We start from the raw sequence: 19,823 nt of genomic DNA, 5'->3' as shown, positions 1-19,823 counted from the left end.
GAGAGTATCCTATGAACAGGGCTGACCAACTTTTCCTATAAAGAACCGGATACAGAAGACTGTCCGCTTCATGGGCCAGATGGGCTATTTGAACTGCTGGACTCTGTGGTAGTAGTGCAGAAGCAGCCCCGGGTGATATGCCACCGATGGACAGGGCTGTGTTCCAATAAAACTTTATTTACAAAATAGTTAGCCAACCTCTCTCTCCAGACAACCCGGAGGGATAAAAAAAAAAAAAATTACATGATATAATCTCTACATGCAAAGAAACAGTTTTGTGTTTTTTTTAAGATTTTACTTATTTGTCAGAGATAGAGCAAGCACGAGTAGGAACAAGAGAAGAGGGGGAAGCAGGTTCCCTACTGAGCAAGGAGTTTGATGTGGGACTCGATCCCAGGATCCTGGGATCACGACCTGAGCTGAAGGCAGACGCTTAACCAACTGAATCACCCAGGTGCCCCACAACAATGACTTAATTGGAAAGGACAAGGTACATGTGCCACAAGCAACCAAACCAGGAGACACTTGAAACGGAACCGAGCCTAGGTTCAATGTCAGAGTCCCGTGAAGTCAGCCCCGACAGACAATATGTCAAGAACTGGTGTAAAATATTCACAGGCTAAAAGTAGAACGGAGGCTACATATCTTTCTGTGAGGACTGTGGTCATGCCACGACTCTAAGAAATAAATTATCTGACTTCCTAAGGCTTTTCTAGCTCTTAGAAATGCTCAGTGGGGGACCAGTTATCATCCAGAACAATCCTCTTTAATTTCCCAGGTGCTGAAATGAGTTAAAGCCTGTGTTATGAATAAGGAGGAGGTAACAGTGAAGAAAAGGTTCCTCTGGGCGAGGGACCACGTGAGGGATGGCACAAATACTGTCCGACGGCTGATAAAGAGCACCGCTGCTGAACTGCCAAATTTGTGGCCCCACATGTACACGCTCACTTTGTTTGATGGCCTCATCTTAAAAGATCACCATGTGCGCTACTCTTTGATCACAAGGACGTCCTCTGCCCAAATCAGTTAATGGGAAAACTTTGTCTCTATTTTTACATGCATACATAGAAAATCAGAATTTTGGCATGCAAATGGCAACCCACTCCTTTTCATACAGATCAATCGTTACGCCGCATATAAGCTCAAAATAAAATGGAAAAACACCAATCAAATGTCATAGAAAAAATAATCAGTTTATTCAGGAACAATTCTATTAGCTATTAAAATTACAGGGCGAGAAATCCTGTTCTTGTGAACTCTGTGCTGTCACTGACAAGCCTGGAAAATTTTTCAAAATTTTCTAAGTCTAGGGCACGTGGGAACATAATGCCACAAGAAAGAAAAACTGTCCCCCATAAGTTCATATTCCTGCCACTGCATGCAGGTATTTTTAGTTGCTCGTGTTTCTACATAAATACATTTTAAATTTTAGTGAAAAGTAGAATTTAGGAATTCCAGGAGATACATTTCCACTAGAAATTCCAGAACAATTACATTATGGAATTCTAATTTACAAACAGTCCAGGTGCAGTAAAAAATAGTATTTTTTTTTTAATTTATTTGACAGAGATCACAAGTAGGCAGAGAGGCAGGCAGAGAGAGAGGGGGAAGCAGGCTCCTTGCTGAGCAGAGAGCCCGATGCGGGGCTCGATCCCAGGACCCTGAGATCATGACCTGAGCCGAAGGCAGAGGCTTTAACCCACTGAGCCACCCAGGCGCCCCAAAAATAGTATTTCTATGTGAAATGGCTTTACAATGGTATCAGTATCTCTTAATTAACACCTTTCAGTGGGGCGCCTGGGTGGCTCAAGTCAAGCTTCTGCCTTGGGCTCAAGTCATGATCCCAGGGTCCTGGGATGGAGCCACACATCGGGCTCTCTGCTCAGCGGGGAGCCTGCTTCTCCCTCTCCCTCTGCCCTATTCCCTGCTCTCTCTTGCTCCATCTCTTGTTTTTGCTATCTCAAATAAACAAAATCTTTAAAAAAAGAAAAACCACCTTTCACTCATAAGTCAATAAAATGAAAGATAATTTGAAAGACTGTTTTATTAACCAGACCAGTTTAAATACTATAATGTCCATTTTGGCTATGTACAGATTTCTTCTTGTTTTTTTGTTTTCTCTTTTGCTTTTGTTTTTTTGTTTTTAAAGATTATATTTATTTATTTGGGAGAGAGAAAGAGAGCATGAGTGGGGCTGGGGGAGAGGCACAGGGAGACTCCTCCCTGAGCAGGGAGCCCCACGTGAGGCTCGATCCTGAGACCCCAAGATTATGACCTTAGGCAAGGCAGATGCTTACCTGACTGAGCCACTCAGGTACCCGTTTTTCGTTTTTCTAAGTAGGCTCCATACGCAGTGTGAAGCCCAACAGAGGATTTGAACTCATGACCCTGAAATCAAGACCTGAGCTGAGACCAAGAGCCGATGCTTAACTAACTGAACCCCCAGGCGCCCACTTTTGTTTTTTTGTTTTTTTAAAGTAATCTCTACCCCCAGATCTCACAACCCCAGATCACATGCTCTACTAACTGAGCCAGCCAGGTGCCCTTGGCTATGTACAGTTTTAATTTATGCCTTAAAACTTCCAATTATTACCATCTAAACTATTTCTGTGGCAGCTAAGTCATTATAAGTGTAAAAAAAACAGGAAGAAGTCTACTTTGTTAATAAATGAAATGTTTGATGAACAGTAAGGCTCTGCTATTTTTGGAGACATTTATGTTTACATTCAGTTGAAAACCATTATAATTCATTATAATTACTCCAGAGTTAAATAACACCATTTAAAGTACAGGCTGATTTCCTCTACTGCCATAGTTAATCACAATTACTTCTTTTTTTTTTTTAAGATTTTATTTTAATTTATTTATTTGACAGACAGAGTGAGAGAATACAAGCAAGGGGAACAGAGGGGAGTGAGAAGCAGACGCCCACTGAGCAGGGAGCCCAATGTGGGACTCGATTCCAGGATGCTGGGATCATGACCTGAGCCCAAGGCAGACGCTTAACCGACTGAGCCACCCAGGAGCCCTCACAATGACTTCTTAAGCTGTGTCTACACTTGCCTAAAAGTATTACACGACCTCCAGCACGTTTTCAAAGACCTTCACTGTACTCCTTTGTACTCCATGGGTAGAGTCTGTACCCCTGTCTCCAGAGGTGGACGCTTCTGAAGCTTTGAACAACATCTGAATGCCTCCAGGACATTCTGGAGTTTTTAAAGAAGAAAAGTAGCCATGACGACAAGCTGTTTCCTCTTCTTGTCTGCCTGATGAAGTCCATGGACATGTGGTCACTCAGACTTAGTTTGGCCTTTAGGGAAAACTGAAATCTTCCTTCCAAAATGAATTTGGTTTTACTTTCTAGATTGCACTAGGTGAGGGAAAAAAAAATTTCCAGCCTCAGTTTTAAGACCTCTCCTTGTACATAAAATTCTTTTTTAAAAAAGATTTTATTTATTTATTTGACACAGAGAGAGCGCACAAGCAGGGGGAGCGGCAGGCAGAGGGAGAGGGAGAAGCAGACTGCTGCTGAGCAGAGAGCCTGACACGGGGCTCGATCCCTGGACCCTGGGATCATGACCTGAGCCGAAGGCAGATGCTTAACCAACTGAGCCACCCAGGTGCCCCTGTACATAAAATTCTGAAAACAACGCTCTTTTCCATTTATTATATTAAAGTGAAATCAAAAGGTACAAACTTCCTTTGTACAAACAAACTTTATTTTATTTATAAAATAAAGTCGTCTTGGGGATATAATGTATAGTATGGTGACTGCAGTAAATAATACCGTATTATGCATTCGAAGGTTGCTGAGAGAGTGGGTGTCAAAAATTCTCATCACAAGAAAAAAATCTGTATCTATACATGGTGAGGGAGGTTAACTAGACTTAGTCCTTTTGCAACATATGCAAATACCTAATCATCATGGTGTATATCTGAAAGTAATATACTATTATATGTCTGTTACAAATAAAAATATATACATATCACGAAACACAAGCAGGAAGTGATTCCAAAACACAATTTAGAATGTAGTAAAAAGCGGGAGATTTATGGGATGCACCTTATCTATTCAGACCATTTGGGACGATTTGCTACAAAGCAGTGGGTAGAAGTCAGCGAGTGGTTAGGAAGGAAGGAAGCCCGCACAGTCTGTAGTTAGTCTTTGGGTAATTTGCGTTTCTTTGGTCCCCAGGCTTCGTGATCCAGGGCATTCACTTTCAGGGGCCAGAGGCTGGGAGCAGCAAGGTCTCTCCTGGCCTAAAGACAGTGAGTAAACACAGAGTGACTCCCCACCTCCCCAACAGGATTCATCTTACTCAGAAGACGGCTGTGGTCTGCTCACTTCTGTGCTTGTGCAAGGCTACGCAATGTCTGAGCCTCACAGGTGTGCTGCTGTCCCCCTGCGCATCACTGTCACACTGCACTGTGGAAGGTGAGGATCTGTCACCAACTGCCTGGGGCTCACATCCTGCCTCTCCGACTTCCTGGGATTGGAGGTACCATGGGATCGCGGCGAGGCGCACAGGACTGTCGTGAGAAGCAACGTAATACATGTGAAGCATTCAGCGTGGGACCCTCGGGAAGTACTCAGTGATTTGCAGAGGCCTTAGATCAATGCTTCCCAAAAGTGGGTCCCGAGCCTACTTTCAAACGCAATATTTGATATCACGATCCAAGAGACACACAAACACTCATATAATAATACTAGAAATAATGACCCTGCTTATACAGTGCTCACTATATATGGACTGGGCATTGCAGCGTCAGGATTTGAGTCCAAGGGTCCTGGTAATGTAGTGCTTTCCGTCGCCACCCTCCCTGCGGCCTTGTATTTGCCGGACATGGGAGAAGCAAAAATTTCAGCAGTCACTAGCAGCTCCCACTGAGAGGGACACATAGTGAGAATTCCTATTCCACTGTATATTTCATTTCATTAAAAAACAAGCAAATAAAACACTGACCTTAACCTTTTAAATCAATTCCATGACTCAGGACACATGGTTTGAAAAATACTGTAAGGGTGTATGAAAATGTTTTGGAAACATAAGGAGAAAGTTAAGCAAGAACATGTGTCTCGTCTTGGAGGCTTGACCATGTTACTGTGCACGGCAGACCTCAAAAACAACGACAAACCAAAACAGGAGTACATGGAACATTTCCTAAATTCATGAAGCCTCCCCGAGTGGCCTCAGCCGCTCCTTGAGGCGGGGGTACTCATTTGTTGGCTTTTTCACGGGATTTCTGTGACTGTTAGACAGGAACGGGAATCGGACGGGAGAATGGCTGTGCATCAGCCCTCACCTCCCACCTCTTCTCCAAACATCCCTCCCCTTGAAAAATCTAGAAGTGCAGAAACCAACTTTAAGAATAAATGATTCTATTACGTGAAAGAGAGCAGAGTTGAGGACGTGGAAGAACACACGCTCGCACGGGGCTAAGCATCTGAACCGCTCTGGATGTTGCTTATTCTGCGGGCGAGCAAATACATATAAATTAAAAAGGGAAACTTAATTTTTAGAGTGGGCTGGAACTTCAGCATAAAACACCTTCTTTAGAGTAAATGCTAGTGTTTTGGTAACAATAGGATGACAGAGTGAAATTTAAAATCTGGGTCTATCACTGCCTATTTCCACTTTCTTCCAAAGAATAATTGCCAACAGGGGCCCCTGGGTGGCTCAGTCAGGTAAGGGCCCAACTCTTCATTTCGGCTCAGGTCATGATCTCAGGGTTGTGAGGTCGAGCCCCATGTCGGACTCCATGCTTAGTGCAGGGCCTGCTTGGGATTTTCTCGCTCTTTCTCCCTCTGCCCCTCCCCCCAACCACTCATGTTCTCTAAATAAATAAATAAATAAGTAAGTAAATAAAATCTTAAAAAAAAAAAAAGAATTGCCATCAAATGTTATCTCTACAGGAAACAGGTAAAGACAGTTTAGAGCTACACCATCCAGCATGATAGCCACTAGTCCCATGTGGCTATTTAAATTAATTAAAATTAAATAAAAACTAGAATCGGGTCCCTCAGTTGTACGAGGCACATACCAAGTGCTCAACAACCACATGTGGCTTGTGGCCAGCACCTCGGACAAATGATGGAATACAGAAAGTTTTACTGGACAGCACCAATATAGAGAAAGGCCATTTGCAGAGGCTAAAAGAAAAATGCTGATTTCTTAATCGGTAGAAGAACCACAAGCCCGACTCAGCAGTGCTGGCTTGACTTGCTCCCCAGCGAGGTTGGTCTGCCGAAGATGCCACCAGTCTCGCACTATCGTTGCAACTGCTCGTCCGAAATCTCTTCGCAGGGAGACTTGCCATTGTCAAGAAGCTATCTTTCGCCATCCCACCACACCAGGAAAGGGTATTTGGAGAAAACAACAACTTGTTAGAGTTCTACTAACTTATAAGCTCTTTGAAAGTACTCAGAACAATTGGTGAGAAGCCATGGGGACACAGGCCACTGGCAGAGCCAGGAGAAGCCTGCCGTTGGAGTTCGTAGGGAGACACTTCTGCCGTCAGCTCCGGGTAAAACCTTTATTACACACCAGTGTGTGCTCCTCGCCTTGTCATGAACATAGGCCCAGATTCAGGAACACTTGGTGTTTGTATCACACTTTTGAGAGCTTTAGCTCAAATCTTACTTCAGCCTCTCAGAACCTGATCACCACTGTGGGGTGGATTCTGGGAGCTACAGACTCTGCTGGTGACGGGGGACACTGAGAGGTCATACGTTATCCTGTCAGTGTCTGTCTTGCTTCATTGGTTCCGGAAATGATCCCCAGTGGCCAGAGTTTTGTGGGAGCAAATGGCTCAAACTGCAGGCCCCGCCAGCTTCCCCGCGTGGGGACCGCAGGCCCTCGGGCTCCGGCCCGCTGGACGGCGGAGTGCGCTCGGGTCACAGCGGAAACGAAGCAGGGCACGGACAAGAGTGTGACGCAAAGCGCTGTCCCTGTGGATGACTGCAGAGCAGGTCCCGTGAACGGACACCCCGCAAGGTCACGGCACACACGGGTGTGGTGGATCCAGAACAAAGCCCGACACCGGGCCTTACTGGGTTCGCACAGACAATCACTGCCCAGCGCAACTCCCCCTGCGCGCAGCAAACCGTAAGGGGATTTGATGAGAAATCTGTGCCTTGAGCACCGGCTACAAAGATACTTTAACCTGGATTTAAACAACCCAGACGGCCTCGTGCGGGCGGCAGAGTGAACGCGCGCTTTCCCGCTCCCGCCGCGTCAGTCCGAGGTCGGCAGCACCGACCCAGGGGTGGTCCCCGCGGGCCGCACTTCCTTCCCTTCCGTCTACCATGGCCAGTGCCTGAGCGTCCAACCGGGGGAGCAAATCCAGAACGGACCGGCCCCCAGAGGAAACGCGCCGCCCGTTAGGAGGCCGCAGCCTGGAAACGTCTCCGCGACGCGGAGCGAAGACAGTGCGGGATTTCGCGCACGACGGCTGAGCCCCAAACTCTCTGATCTGCAAATAGTCCACGCGCGAGCCCAACAAGTTCCTCCGCAAAGCCGTAAGCGGGTCCGCTCGCTAACGGCCCCCGCGGGGTCTCCAGAGTCGCCCTCGCCTGCGGCCAGGACGGCGGGGACAGCCGCGCCCCGAACCCTGCCCGGGTCGGAGCAGAAATGCCCCCGCGCGAGCTCGCACCGCCGTCCGGCCTCGAAACCCCCACGGGCCGCCCCGGCTCTTGCGGACGCGCCCCGAGACGGCCGGGCCCCGCGCAGTGGGCGGGGCACCGCGGACCGTCCGTGGGGCGTGGGGACCCCGTGGGGCGCTCGGGGCGGGACGCGCGGACCGGAGCGACGAGCGCCAGCAGGGAGCGTGAGTCTCACGCGGGAGCAACACTCCTCCGAGGCGGAGAAAACCGCGCACCGAGTCTCCCTCCGCCACCCGGAGCGAGTCGCTCCCACCGACGAGCGGCCCCGGCAGCCCCGCCGGCGCGGAGAAGCCGAAAAGTCCGCGTCCTGCCCGCGTGCGGCCGGAGAGACGGCGCGGCTGTGCGGGGCGGGAGGGCGGCGCGCGGGGCGAGGCGAGCTCGTGCCGCCCCCGGTCCCTCCCCGGCCCCCTCCCGCGCCCTCCCCGGCCCCCTCCCCGGTCCCCCGTCGCCCGAGCCGGCCCGACTCGGCTAACGGTCAAGTGAGCCGCGGCGGCAGGAGCCCCGGAGGCCGAACCTGGGGTCGCTCCCGACCGAGTCCATCCGACAACAAAGGGCCGGGCCGTGCGGCGGGGGCGGCGCGTGGGGACACCTGTCACCGCGCGGGACGGGGCCGCGGCCGGCGGGCGGCGCAGGGGCTCGGCGGACAGACTGCGGCGGCGGCGGGGATCGAAGCGCGGGGGACAGGCGGGGGCAGCTGCGGGAGCGGCCGGACACGCGCGTCTCCCCAGCGGGGGCTCGGCCGGGCGGACCCGCGCCCGCGGCGCTGCGGGGCTGGGGCAGGGCGGAGCGGGGCCCCCGCGGCCGGGAGGACCCGGGCGCCCCATTCCCGCGGCAGCGCCCGCCGCCCCCGGTCTCCGCTTCCAAGCTGGGCGCGGAGCCGGCCCCCATCCCCCGCTGCCCCGCGCCCCCGCTGCCCCGCGCCCCTGCTGCCCCGCGCCCCCCGCTGCCCTGCGCCCCGCGGAGGAGAGAGCGCCGCGCCTACCTGGTCGGGAGCGGCGGGGCCGCGGTCGCCTGGCGGGGCCGTGACCTGCGGCGGAGGCAGCGGCGGCGGCGGCGAGGCGGGCGCTTCCTTCAGGAAGGGGTGGGACCTGCGCGCCCGCCCGCCCGCCCCCGCCGCCGCTGCCCGCCCCCCGCTCCTCCGGGGGTCTCCGCCGCGAGGCCGCCCCCGAGAGCCGAGCCCCCGCCCCCCCAGCCTCCGGCCGCGGTTCCCCCCCACCCCCGGGCCCCGAGTCCTTACCGGGCGCTGCGCCGCGCGGCACCGCCGAAGCACCGCGTTCCCGAGCCCGCGTGGACGCGCCCGCCGCCGCCCGGGGACAGGCAGGACGGAACGTGCGACCCTCCGCGCGGAGGCGATTCTCCGCGACCCGCGCTGACCTTCCGGCTGCTGCCTCGGGTCCGCGCCCGCGGGTCTGCACCAGCGGCCGGGGCGGCTCCCCCCGCGGCAGGAGCGCGCCCCGCCGGCTTCCGACCCCGCTCGGCCGCGTCAGGGTGCGGGGAGACCGCAGTCCCGCGTCCTAGTCGCCCCCGCGCCCGACCTCGGCCGACCCGGCGCCGCGCCGGGGACCTCGGGCAGCCGCGAGCCCCGCGCCATTGCTCCCCCGCCCGCGCGGGCTCCGGTTCCTCGCGGCCCCGCAGGAGGACCCCCGCCCCCACCCCAGGACGGCCGCAGGCCGGGGGCGCCGGGCCACGCCCATCTCCGTTGGTCCGTGGCGGCTCAGGGCACAGGGTTCAACCCCCGGCCCGACCCCCTGCGCCCCCTCCCCCACCAGCCCTGCTCACCCGGCGCGCGCGGATGTGCTGATGCGTCCTCCAGGCCAGCAGCCCGCCGCCTCCCGAGGCCAGGGACCCTCCCCGAGCAGTGCGGGTGCGGCCCACCTGCTCGCAACGAAACTCCTGCTCGTCTGGACTCCCCTGAGGGTGTGCGCTGGGTCAGCCCGCGCGTGTCTGCGGAGACGGTCCCTCATCACACTCTCCACGGGATCCGTGAGTCCCTCCAAGTCCCATCCGTGAATGACCCCAGCCCGGTGTGAGGGCCTCCCGCTCCATACGCCTCGGGCCCTACACTTCTCTCTGCAGTGCCTGAAGGAACCCGCTAGCCAGACCTTCTACCGTCTCCCAGCCCGTTCTCCCAGAAGTTCTGGATCCATCCAAACAGCTCATGACCCCTCCTGACACTGCACACCAGAACCGCCCGCGAAGGCTTTAAAAGAATAAAAAAAAAAAAAAAATACAAGAGCCTGGTCCCACCTCAGACCCCAGAGTCAGGACCCGGGAGGAGAGGGGTGGCAGGGGAAGGTACTTCCGCAAAGAGCCGCAGATGATTTGACCTGCCTATGACTAAGTCACTGCCTTTCTTGGAGAAAGGGTCCCCGATTTATAGAATGTCCTTCCTTTTTCTTTTCTCCACAGGAGGATTGAGAACCCCTGCACTATGTTTAACTTGAGATGTCATTGTCACTTAGAGTCGGGCCCACTCTTGCTTAAGAAACCAACTTGGATTTGCAAGGATGGCAGGCTCAGCGCCACTTGCCAGCAACACCCAATCACTGCCACCTTCCTTTCCAAGATGTCCATCCAGATAAGCCCCAAGTGTGAATTAAACTGTATTCCCGACAGTGACACCGACAACTAAAATATTATGTTAAAATACTGGCCACGAAGGAGCGCTGGTTGCTGTGACCAGGTCTGTTACTGTCATGAGCCATCTAGTGAAACTTCTAGAGAACTGATGACCAACAAAACACAACTTTATCTATGCTTTTATCTCCTTTTATTGCTCTTGGAACTGCACGCATTAAAATGTGTTCATTCTGCACTCAATATGACCTGCGCTATTTTAAATCACGTATGGGTGTAAGATCGAAATACTTTCCTAGAACCGGTTGTCTTTTTAAAAAATGTACATAAAGGGGCGCCTGGGTGGCTCAGTGGGTTAAGGCCTCTGCCTTCGGCTCAGGTCATGATCCCAGGGTCCTGGGATCGAGCCCCGCATCGGGCTCTCTGCTCAGTGCAGAGCCTGCTTCTCCCTCTCTCTCTCTGCCTGCTTCTCTGCCTACTTGTGTTCTCTGTCTGTCAAATAAATAAATAAAATCTTTAAAAAAAATGTACATAAAGATTCATCCTGTGTTCTTAAATGATTTGTTGACAGTGTTCCAAAACACTTCGGGCTTTGAGGAAAGGGCTAAGTACAGAACGAATAGGGTTTAAGGCCTGCCAGTAGACGCCAGCCACAGCCACGGTGGGACAGGATGGAGATCATTATGCAGAGACATAATCAGTCCCCAGGCCACGATAGGCACCATGATTCTGACACTGCGCTACTGACCGGCGTTCGGTGAACAGCACAGGTGTCCACCGGTCTGAGTAGGGGCCATGGCTCTTCTGATATGGAGACCTGGTTATCTAACAGAAACCACAACAAAACATGCAGAATTCTAAATAACACTGCCGGGGTTCTGGGATCCTTGCTGTGGCTGGAGTTGCAGTATATCTTGTAATAAAACTCTCTGTACCAGGAAGTTAGTGCCAGCCACCGATAATTCAAGTAGTCTCCGATAAACAACAAAACTATGCAAAGTTTGTTGTAACGCATTTGATCTTTTCCAACATCTACCTGTTAAGGAATCTTTATAGGGACCATTGGAAAGAGAAAGAGAATACATTTGGTAACAGGATGTTAAAATGGGAGCTATAGGGGCGCCTGGGTGGCTCAGTGGGTTAAGCTGCTGCTTTCGGCTCAGGTCATGATCTCCGAGTCCTGGGATTGAGTCCCGCAGCGGCTCCTTGCTCATCAGGGAGCCTGCTTCTCTCTCCACCTCTGCCTGCCACTCTGCCTGCCTGTGCACTCACTTGCTCTCTCTCTCTCTCTCTTTGACAAATAAATAAAATCTTTAAAAATAAAATGGGAGCTATTATTTCATTTCCATTTGACAGATGCCCCACACACCAGTCGTCAGCCCCTCTCACCTTCCAAGCAAGGCCCAGGGCGGTGATTTGGGATTTGCAAGGAGGACTTGCAAGGGGGTGTTCCCTTAACGTCTCACTTACCTGGGAGATGTCCGAAGGTTGAGGTGGGGGTTGGTGAGGCCACTTGGGTCGGAGAAGGGTTTCTATAGAGGGACTGAAGATGTCTAAGCGGTCTCTCCTATGCCCCCCACCCCCCAGGGACAGGCGGAGGGGGCTTTCCTCTCACCTTAGGTCCGGCGACAGGCACTCCAGGCAGAGCTCTCGGAGAGCCCGGGATGTGTCCCCTGCAGTTTGGGGAACGCCATGGGCCGGTGTCTACCTCATGCTTGAGAAATCTAGAAGTCCAGAGTTGGCAAACGTGGCCTGAACACGGGGTAGAGACCGTGGTAGGGGAAGCAATTTACTCCCACAGAAAACAAGTCTGGAGAGGGTGAGACAGCGTGGGCTTGACTTTGATCCTCCCCAAGAGGCTTGCCTGGAAAGGCAACACCTCCAGAGGTTTGTCTGCAGGTGGCGGGGGCCCAGGCAAGACTGGGAGGCCGCCAGTCAGAGGCAAAATGAACTTGCACATGCCCAGGAAGTGGGGGGCAAGAGATGGCTCGGCAGGGAGGTAGGGGTGAGGGAGGCTTTGGCAAACCCACCAAACTGCCCACGAGAGAAAGCGCCAGTCAGAAACGTCTGTCGGCCCCGGAGAGGCCGAGCCGGCTAGAGCCCCCCAAAGTCTTCCTTTCTCTCTCCACGGCTCGCTCTTTCTTGCGTCAGCCCTGGAGGACTGGGCAGCCTCGGGAGGGGGAAGGAGGGGAGAAGCCCAGGCTGGGAGAAACACAGGAGCAGCCATCCCTCCCCTTCGCCTCTGGACTATGGAGTTTTTACTGTGACGTGTTCGGCCCTCATGGATCTAGGCCTGTATTTTCGGCTAAAAGTAACCAGAGGCCCTTTTTGTTATTTGAGATTGACCCCAGGAGGCACAAGGCCCACATGGCGGCTCCCCTCAGGGGTGGTCGAATAAGTAGCCCCACAGGGAGCACCCACAGGCGTGACAGGGGACAGGAAGGCTGTTTTCTGCTCGCACCGCGGGTCCCGCCACGTCCACACGGCAGCCACACACTCAGATACGCTTTCCGCCCTCTGCCTCGCGCCTTGAAGCTTCTGAAGGCGTCTCGTTTTGGCATCTTCCTCGAATTACCAATAAGGGGCACGTGTCAAGAAAGCCCTCCCCGGGGAAACCCCTTGTAGCCCAAGCTCACCGACCAGACAGTTTGAGAAGCGAGGGTCTTGGAGTAAAACGTCTAAGTGGATCTAAATGTTGGTTTAACATCTCCTAAGGAGCGGGCGGTCGTACTTGCCTCATCTCGAAACGGCTGGGATTAGGTCAAAGGTGTCTCTCAGTCAGAAAATGCTACCTTTGAAAGGCTACGGCCACATACGGCGTGTCCTAGGTCAAGGACATGGTCATTTTCAGAGTCTGCCTCCCCGGGCGAGCAGCCCTCAGACCCGCGGCCTGCAGGGCTGCTCAGTGGTAAGGGACAAGGATTTCCTCGGTGTCGAGGGACACACACAGTGGTGCCTTCCTGTGGAGGCGGACACGTGGCTGAGGTTGGTGCGATCACCTTGGTGACGGTTTCCGTGTTCTGTACTTGGCAACTGGGTTGTGGGAATTCCCAAGCCCTCGTCCGCATTCTCTGGAGCTCTCCGTGCCATCGTCTCGTTCTCTCCTCCTGTGGGAGAGCAAGAGGTCCGTGACTGGTGCTCAGAGGGAAAACCTTGAATAAACGCCAGATTCTGTGTTTTGAAATTCCCTGTGACCCCATTTCCCCTATTTGAACTAAGAGACTGTTGTTGCCGCAAGGGCATAAGCCAGAAAGTGTGACCGGTTTTGATTTCAATCAATCCCCTCTCTTTGCGGCCTTTAGCCAACATGCATTAAGTTTATGGAAGCCGTCCATTATGTATCTGATAAAAAAAAAAAACTTTCTACATCAGAAAGTATTAATCAGAAATTAGAAAGATTAATCATTTTATAGCATGATATTCTTTTATTACAAATGACTGTTTTTGAGGAATTTAGATCATTCTATTTTTTTTTTAAGATTTATTTATTCGTGTAGAGAGAGAGCGTGAGAGCAAGTGCAAGCAGGGAGAGGGTGAGGGGAGAAGGACAATCTCCAGCAGACTCCCCACCGAGCACGGAGCCTGACCTGGGGCCTGACTTGGGGCTTGAACCCACAACCATGAGATCATGACCTGAGGCCAAATCAAGAGTCAGACGCCCGACTGGCTGAGCCGCGCAGGCAGCCCAGGGCGTCGGCCACTCTCAGTCTCCGGAAGCTCCAGTGAGAGGTGCTGCCTCCAGCCCTGCATTGTCCTCTCTCTGCTGCCTGCCCTCAGCTGCCCCAGCCTCTACCCTAGACCTTGCCAGGACCAGCAACCAGAGTTAACACGGAAGAGAGTTCGGGCCCTCGGGGCTGCTGCCTCAGTGTACACTCTGCGCTGGCTGTTAACTAAACTATTTCAATGATCACCCCCAGATGCGGGCTCAATTTCTCTTCACCAAACAAAACCAACCAACCAAACACAACCCCCTACCTTTTTATTTTTTCTAATTCTCTCCTCTCTCCCCACTCTTAGAATAGGAAAGTCCTTAATCTACTTCCAAGCTTAACTCAGTATACCAGTTGTTACTCTCATTTCTGTCTCTTCCAAGACTCTCTCTTCAGGCTATACCTTCCCTCTCAAATGCCTATAAACACGAGTGTATTTCCTCCATCCTAAAGATGCCTTCCACAGAAACTGCTTTCTCAGTCAAATTCCTATTTCATTACTTCCCTTCCCCTCGATAAGAAGTTTCTCAAAAGTATAGTGTTCTCTTGCTACTTCCTCTCAGTCTGGTCTTTGATTAACTCTCAGCCCCCCGAAGTCTGGATTCCACACCCACTCTGTGGAAAACGCTCCCTTATGGACGCACAAGGAATGATCTTTCAGATCCCCAGTGCCACTGACGGCTCTGTGGCCTGCTTCACCATGCTGTCCTCTTTGACACTGGCTCGTCCTTCCCTTCCTGGCACGTTGTCACAATCCCCTGAATTTCCTTCGTCCTCTCTGGCTACTTCCTCACATATTCCTTTACAGGAAAGCCGGTATGGGAATGTGGTCTTCGAGGGGTCTTCTCTCTTCTAACACTGTGGTCTCTCCCTCTGTACAATGTTATCTTTCCAGATGACTCCCCAAAGCACTCATCTGTCATGGGTCTCTGTCTGATGAGCCAACCAACACCTCCACCTCAAAAGCAAGTTTTAGGACCATCACCTTATTTGTAGACCAGCCTGGACTCTTGAAGTAGCAACAACTCCTTTTCTCTTCCAGTGATCTCATCTTCACCTGGTAACTCAGTCCTATTTCTTGCTCTACTTATACAAAGTCTTAGGAATCTGTCCCCTTTTCATCTGCATCGCTTTTGGGCCAGCCCTCATCACCTCCAGCAAGCACAACTGCCTTATTTCCTCTTTCTGCCTCCACTCTCTCCCCTATTCCAATTCCTTTTCTTGCTGTCCCCCCAAATCTTTTAACATAATTTTTAAATTTTTATTTTTTAAAAGATTTTATTTATCCATTTGAGAGAGAGAGAGAGAGAGCATGAGAGGGGAGAAGGTCAGGGGGAGAAGCAGACTCCCCACAGAGCTGGGAGCCTGACACGGGACTCGATCCAGGGACCATGACCTGAGCTGAAGGCAGTCGCTTAACCAACTGAGCCACCCAGTCGCCCTAAAATAATTTTTATTTTCTTCCTTTATTTCACTTTCTTTGGATACATGGTCCTATATGCCTAATTAAAAAGTGAAAAAAATCCACTTTTGTATAAAGTAAAAGTTAATTGTCTCCCATTGTCTTTATCCCCTTCCTTCCTATTTCCCAATGTTAACAGCCCGGTAATTTCTTTGGAAATTTTTTCATGCTCATACAAACATATATTCACATTTTTAAAAGAAAAATGGAGTCATAGTATATATTACTTCAGAATATTATTGGCTGCCTTCTCAGCTTTCCAAATACCCCTTTCCTGCTGGGCGGTAGCTATGTGGTTTGGGTGGACTGACCCACTCTTGGCCATGGGTGGCCTCCATTGGCCTAAGTCAATCAGTTTAATCATATTTCTCTGGCTCTGGCTCAAGAATTTTTTCTTGCGCCTGGGTGGCTCGGTCGTTAAGCATCTGCCTTCGCCTCAGGTCATGATCCCAGGATCTTGGGATAGAGCCTGCATCAGGCTCCCTGCTCAGTGGGAAGCCTGCTTCTCCCTCCCCCTCTGCTGCTCCCCTGCTTGTGCTCCTTCTCTCACCATGTCTCTGTCAGATAAATAAATAAAATCTTAAAAAAAAAAAAAAGAATTAGTTCTTGGTTGGGGGGGGGTGAGACCTAAATTGGTCTAATCAGAATGAAACTTTGGATTTTTCATTAAAGGTTGAGAGAAATGACATAGCCCCAGTGGTGACAATCATGCCACCAGGAGAGATGCCAGTCTGAGGCTGATGCCACCATACCCACCAAATTTCCTTTCTTAAGTTCATTGGAATCAGGTTTTCTGTTCCCTGTAGTGGAAGTCCCCCTAATTGATACACATGTGGGCTTTTCAAGAAATTTCCTTCGAAAAACTAGTATTAAAATGATCTTTCATTGTCCCCAAACCTTTCCATTTCTTCACTGGATACGAAACTGGATTACAGTCATTTAGCATATGGCCTTTGGAGCTTGCTGTGGTCTTATTCTATCCCCCTCCCCAGCCTTATTTCCCATTACATTTTCCCTTCCCCCAACCGGCCACCTAAGTTCCCCTCACGTGCATCTCCCCATCCCCATGCTTTTACTGGCATTCTTGCATGCTCAGCCTTCTAGTAAAGTCGTGAACAGGTTTCGACATTCAAGCCCCCAGACATGGAGCGAACGCCTGCTCCTATGGGAATGGCCCGTGCAGAGCGCTGGGGACGCGAGCGTGAGTTAGAGACAAATGCTGCCTTACAGGACCCGCAGTGTGACGGGGGCGTCCACATGGGACATGATGACTGTTCTCACAGTTAGCTGTCCGAGGCCTTGTGACCGGCAATGATGAGTCAGGATTTGTTAAAGGAAATCGGATTTAAGTCCACATTAACACAACCATGGATTCGAGATCCTTACAGTCGCACATATGCAAAGATAAACCAGGGCATTTGAAGGAACAAAACTACTGGGCAGAAAAGTAGACGTATGACATGAGTAAGAACTTTTAACACAGCCTAATCATTCACAGCTCTTTCCTTGTGATGTCTTTGGTTTTGGTATCATGGTAATACTAGCCTCAAAAAAGATGAGTTGAGCTAAGTTATTATTTTTTAAAATAACCGATCTTCCCCACCTTAATAAGCTGGGACTGCTAACAAAACCCTATCTTTTTTTAAAATGACTTTTAACAAATATCTTATTTATTTATAATAGAGGGACACAGAGACAGAGAGCACACAAGCAGGGGGAGAGGGAGAGAGAGAAGCAGGCTTCCCGCCGAGCAGGAAACCAATGCAGGGCTAATCCCAGGGCCCTGGGATCATGACCTGAGCCAAAGGCAGACACTTAATGCCTGGACCACCCAGGCGCCCCAACAAAGCTCTATCTTACCTCCAGGCTATTTATTGGCTTCTCCCACATGTCTTCCTGACCTTTTTTCCCTTAAAGTCTGCCTCCACCTTCATTTGAACCACAGTGACCTGTGGAAGAAGGTTAGCACAGGGTCAGATCCACCCTGTAACGCCAGACTCTCCGGGGGCCTGTCTCCAAGGACAAAGTTAACAACGAATCTCGGACTGTTTATCTCTGAACAGGTCCCTGAGAACCGGACCCTGCAGTTGCAATCACAGTCCCCACGGCGGGAGTCTGTCCAATCCTTTACATGCGGCTCAGCACCGCAGGGACACACCTAATCACCTTCCTCACCTTTCGCTCCTTCAAATCCACTCATCGAAAGCAAGTCCTCCAACACAACTGCCCAGCAGTCTCGTCCCCTGGCCTCTGCAGACCCTGTCTCTCCAGATGCCAGCTGCCCCTTCTCCCCTTGGGCAGAGCTTTCTAAACCCGCAGAGCTCTGAGCCTCCAAGAGGCAGGCTGGCCAGATCCTCAACCCACCCCACCCCGCCGCCCGCCCCCAGCCCCGAGGGGGAGCTGGCTGGACCTCTCCTCGGCTGCCCGTTGTTAACAGTTTCTGTCACTCTGATACAGTGTCTGAAAGTAACAGAACTCTCCTTGTTTTAAGGCATTTTCAAGGTTGCCCTGGCTCAGTCTGCTCTTCCCCTCATGGGGAGTTAGGGAGACCAAGTTTAAGTTCAGGATTCACAACCACAACTTTGCAAGAGGCCATCTCACACTATAAATAGGCATGACGGGCCCTCCAAGTGCTGAGTGAGAAGGAGGCCCCTGGGGGAGTCCAGTCAGTTCAATTAAACTCTACCCAGTGACCTCCTGTCCGGGGACATACAAATCAGGGAATGGTGCCAGTCGGTTCTTGTGCCATCAGCTGCTCGCGTCTCCTTGGGCTAGCCAGATTCTCTGGGTCTCGGCTGTGAGTTAAATTCTTGGTCGTTAGCTGATCTAGCTCTCGCAGGCTGTGATTTTAGAGGCTGGGTCACACATGCTGTATGGAGCTGAGGCAAGGCACTGTGGGAGCCCCTGTCCTTACCCATTAATAGACTTACACAGATGAAACCTGATTGAAAAATCACATCAAGAGCAGTCTTGGTTGATTAATTAAAGCTTCTGACACGAAAAGGGGAGGAAGCACCACGGGTTGCCAAACAACCATGAGCTGTGCACGTTGGCAGAAAGGTGGGTTTGATTCTGGCCTTGGTTTAGCTGCAAGGGGTTGGGCTGCTCTGGCCTTCCTCCCAACCACTGCCATCCCATAGCTGGGATGTTTGGGAAGACTCCTGCCCCCTCCCATTTCTCAAAGTTTGCAGACTAGAACTATGGAACCCATTTCTTATTCTATAAGGGCAGCTCTACCTACCTTTCTTTTGTACGTATATGCACGCGCCCGCTTGATGCTCGAAGGACAATATTAATTAACGCAATCTCCCTCCTTATCTTACAGAATTCTTCCTCGTTTGCCCCATCTAAGACAGCTGCTCCTTCTGCGCTCTGTTTCATCACCTTGTTTCTTTCCTTCACACTTTTCACAGTCTGCAAGGATCTTGTTTACTTATTTATCAGCTTGTTTACTGTTGGTTTCTCCCACCTGAATCTCAGCTCGACAAGATCGCGAAGCAGGTCCTAGTTTTATCCAAGTGTGTAGCTCACTGCCGGCACATAGTAATTACTAATAAATATTTGTGCAATGCAGGACATGCCAAGACAACACATTTTCATGTAACCACCCCCCCCCACGAGAAGATCAGTCGTCAGTACTTAGATGCTGGGCATCGTTCTAGGCACCTCCCGTGGTCAGCTCGTTCAGTTCTCCAGAACGGGGTCAAGTGGTGTCATCACGACCCGTCGTTTACAGGGAAGTAAACGGAGGCACGAAGTGGGCAGGACGCTCACCTGAGGTCACCGCGAGCCGGGAAGGTCTTCCAGGGTCTCTCAACCGCTGCGCTGCGGGACTCCGAGCAGGGGCGCCTGGGCGGCTCAGCTGGCTAAGCTCGGGTCATGATCCCGGGGTCCCGGACTGAGGCCGGCCCAGGTCGCCTGACTGGCAGGGAGCCCGCTACCCCCGGCCCTCGCTCTCCTGCTCCCGCTCGCTCTCAGATCAGTAGATGACATCGTAAAAACAAAACAGCTCGGAACACATAATAACGTATTTAGCACATTTTGAGTCTCCTGGGGGGGGGGGGTGGAGAAGCTCTTGCGCGGTCCCCGCGGTCCCCCGCAGCCTCCCCTGCTCCGGCCCTGGGCCAGCCTCGACCGACCCGCGCTCCGCTGCTCTTAACCTCATCCTCAGCCTGATTTACATATCGGGGGCACGTGCCCCGCTTCTGGCCAATGAGAAACCGGAAGCCCTCGAGAGCCCGCCTCTGGGAAGGAGCCGGCAGGAGCTCGGGACGCGCGCGCTGCGGCGGTTTTCTCCCCGCGGCGGGTGTGGTGGCGCGGGCTGTGCGGGCCGGGCGGGGCGGGGCGGCGCGGGCGGGGCGGGCCGTGCGGGCCGTGCGGGGCGGGGCGGCGCGGGCGGGGCGGGCTGTGC

At 52.1% G+C, this 19,823-nt stretch overlaps 1 protein-coding gene across 2 annotated transcripts in view; it reads right to left on the bottom strand.

The window, feature by feature from the left end:
• TMEM150C (transmembrane protein 150C) overlaps window positions 1-9,017 on the bottom strand; it is a 78,247-nt gene extending 69,230 nt beyond the window's left edge. The window contains exon 1 of one of the 2 annotated variants that reach the window (XM_032880791.1): window positions 8,901-9,017. The gene's annotated coding sequence lies outside the window, so the exon portion shown is untranslated. Of the gene's footprint in view, window positions 1-8,645; window positions 8,749-8,900 lie in introns of those variants that run through there. The other variant, XM_032880624.1, reaches the window with a different exon arrangement.
• Window positions 9,018-19,823: the final 10,806 nt, after the last annotated feature.

Source organism: Lontra canadensis, unplaced genomic scaffold (genome assembly GCF_010015895.1).
Source record: "Lontra canadensis isolate GAN:19392208 unplaced genomic scaffold, GSC_riverotter_1.0 scaffold1, whole genome shotgun sequence".
Taxonomy (NCBI): Eukaryota; Metazoa; Chordata; class Mammalia; order Carnivora; family Mustelidae; genus Lontra; species Lontra canadensis.
Note: the sequence above shows the minus strand (reverse complement) of the source record. Positions and strands in the feature narration are given on the sequence as shown.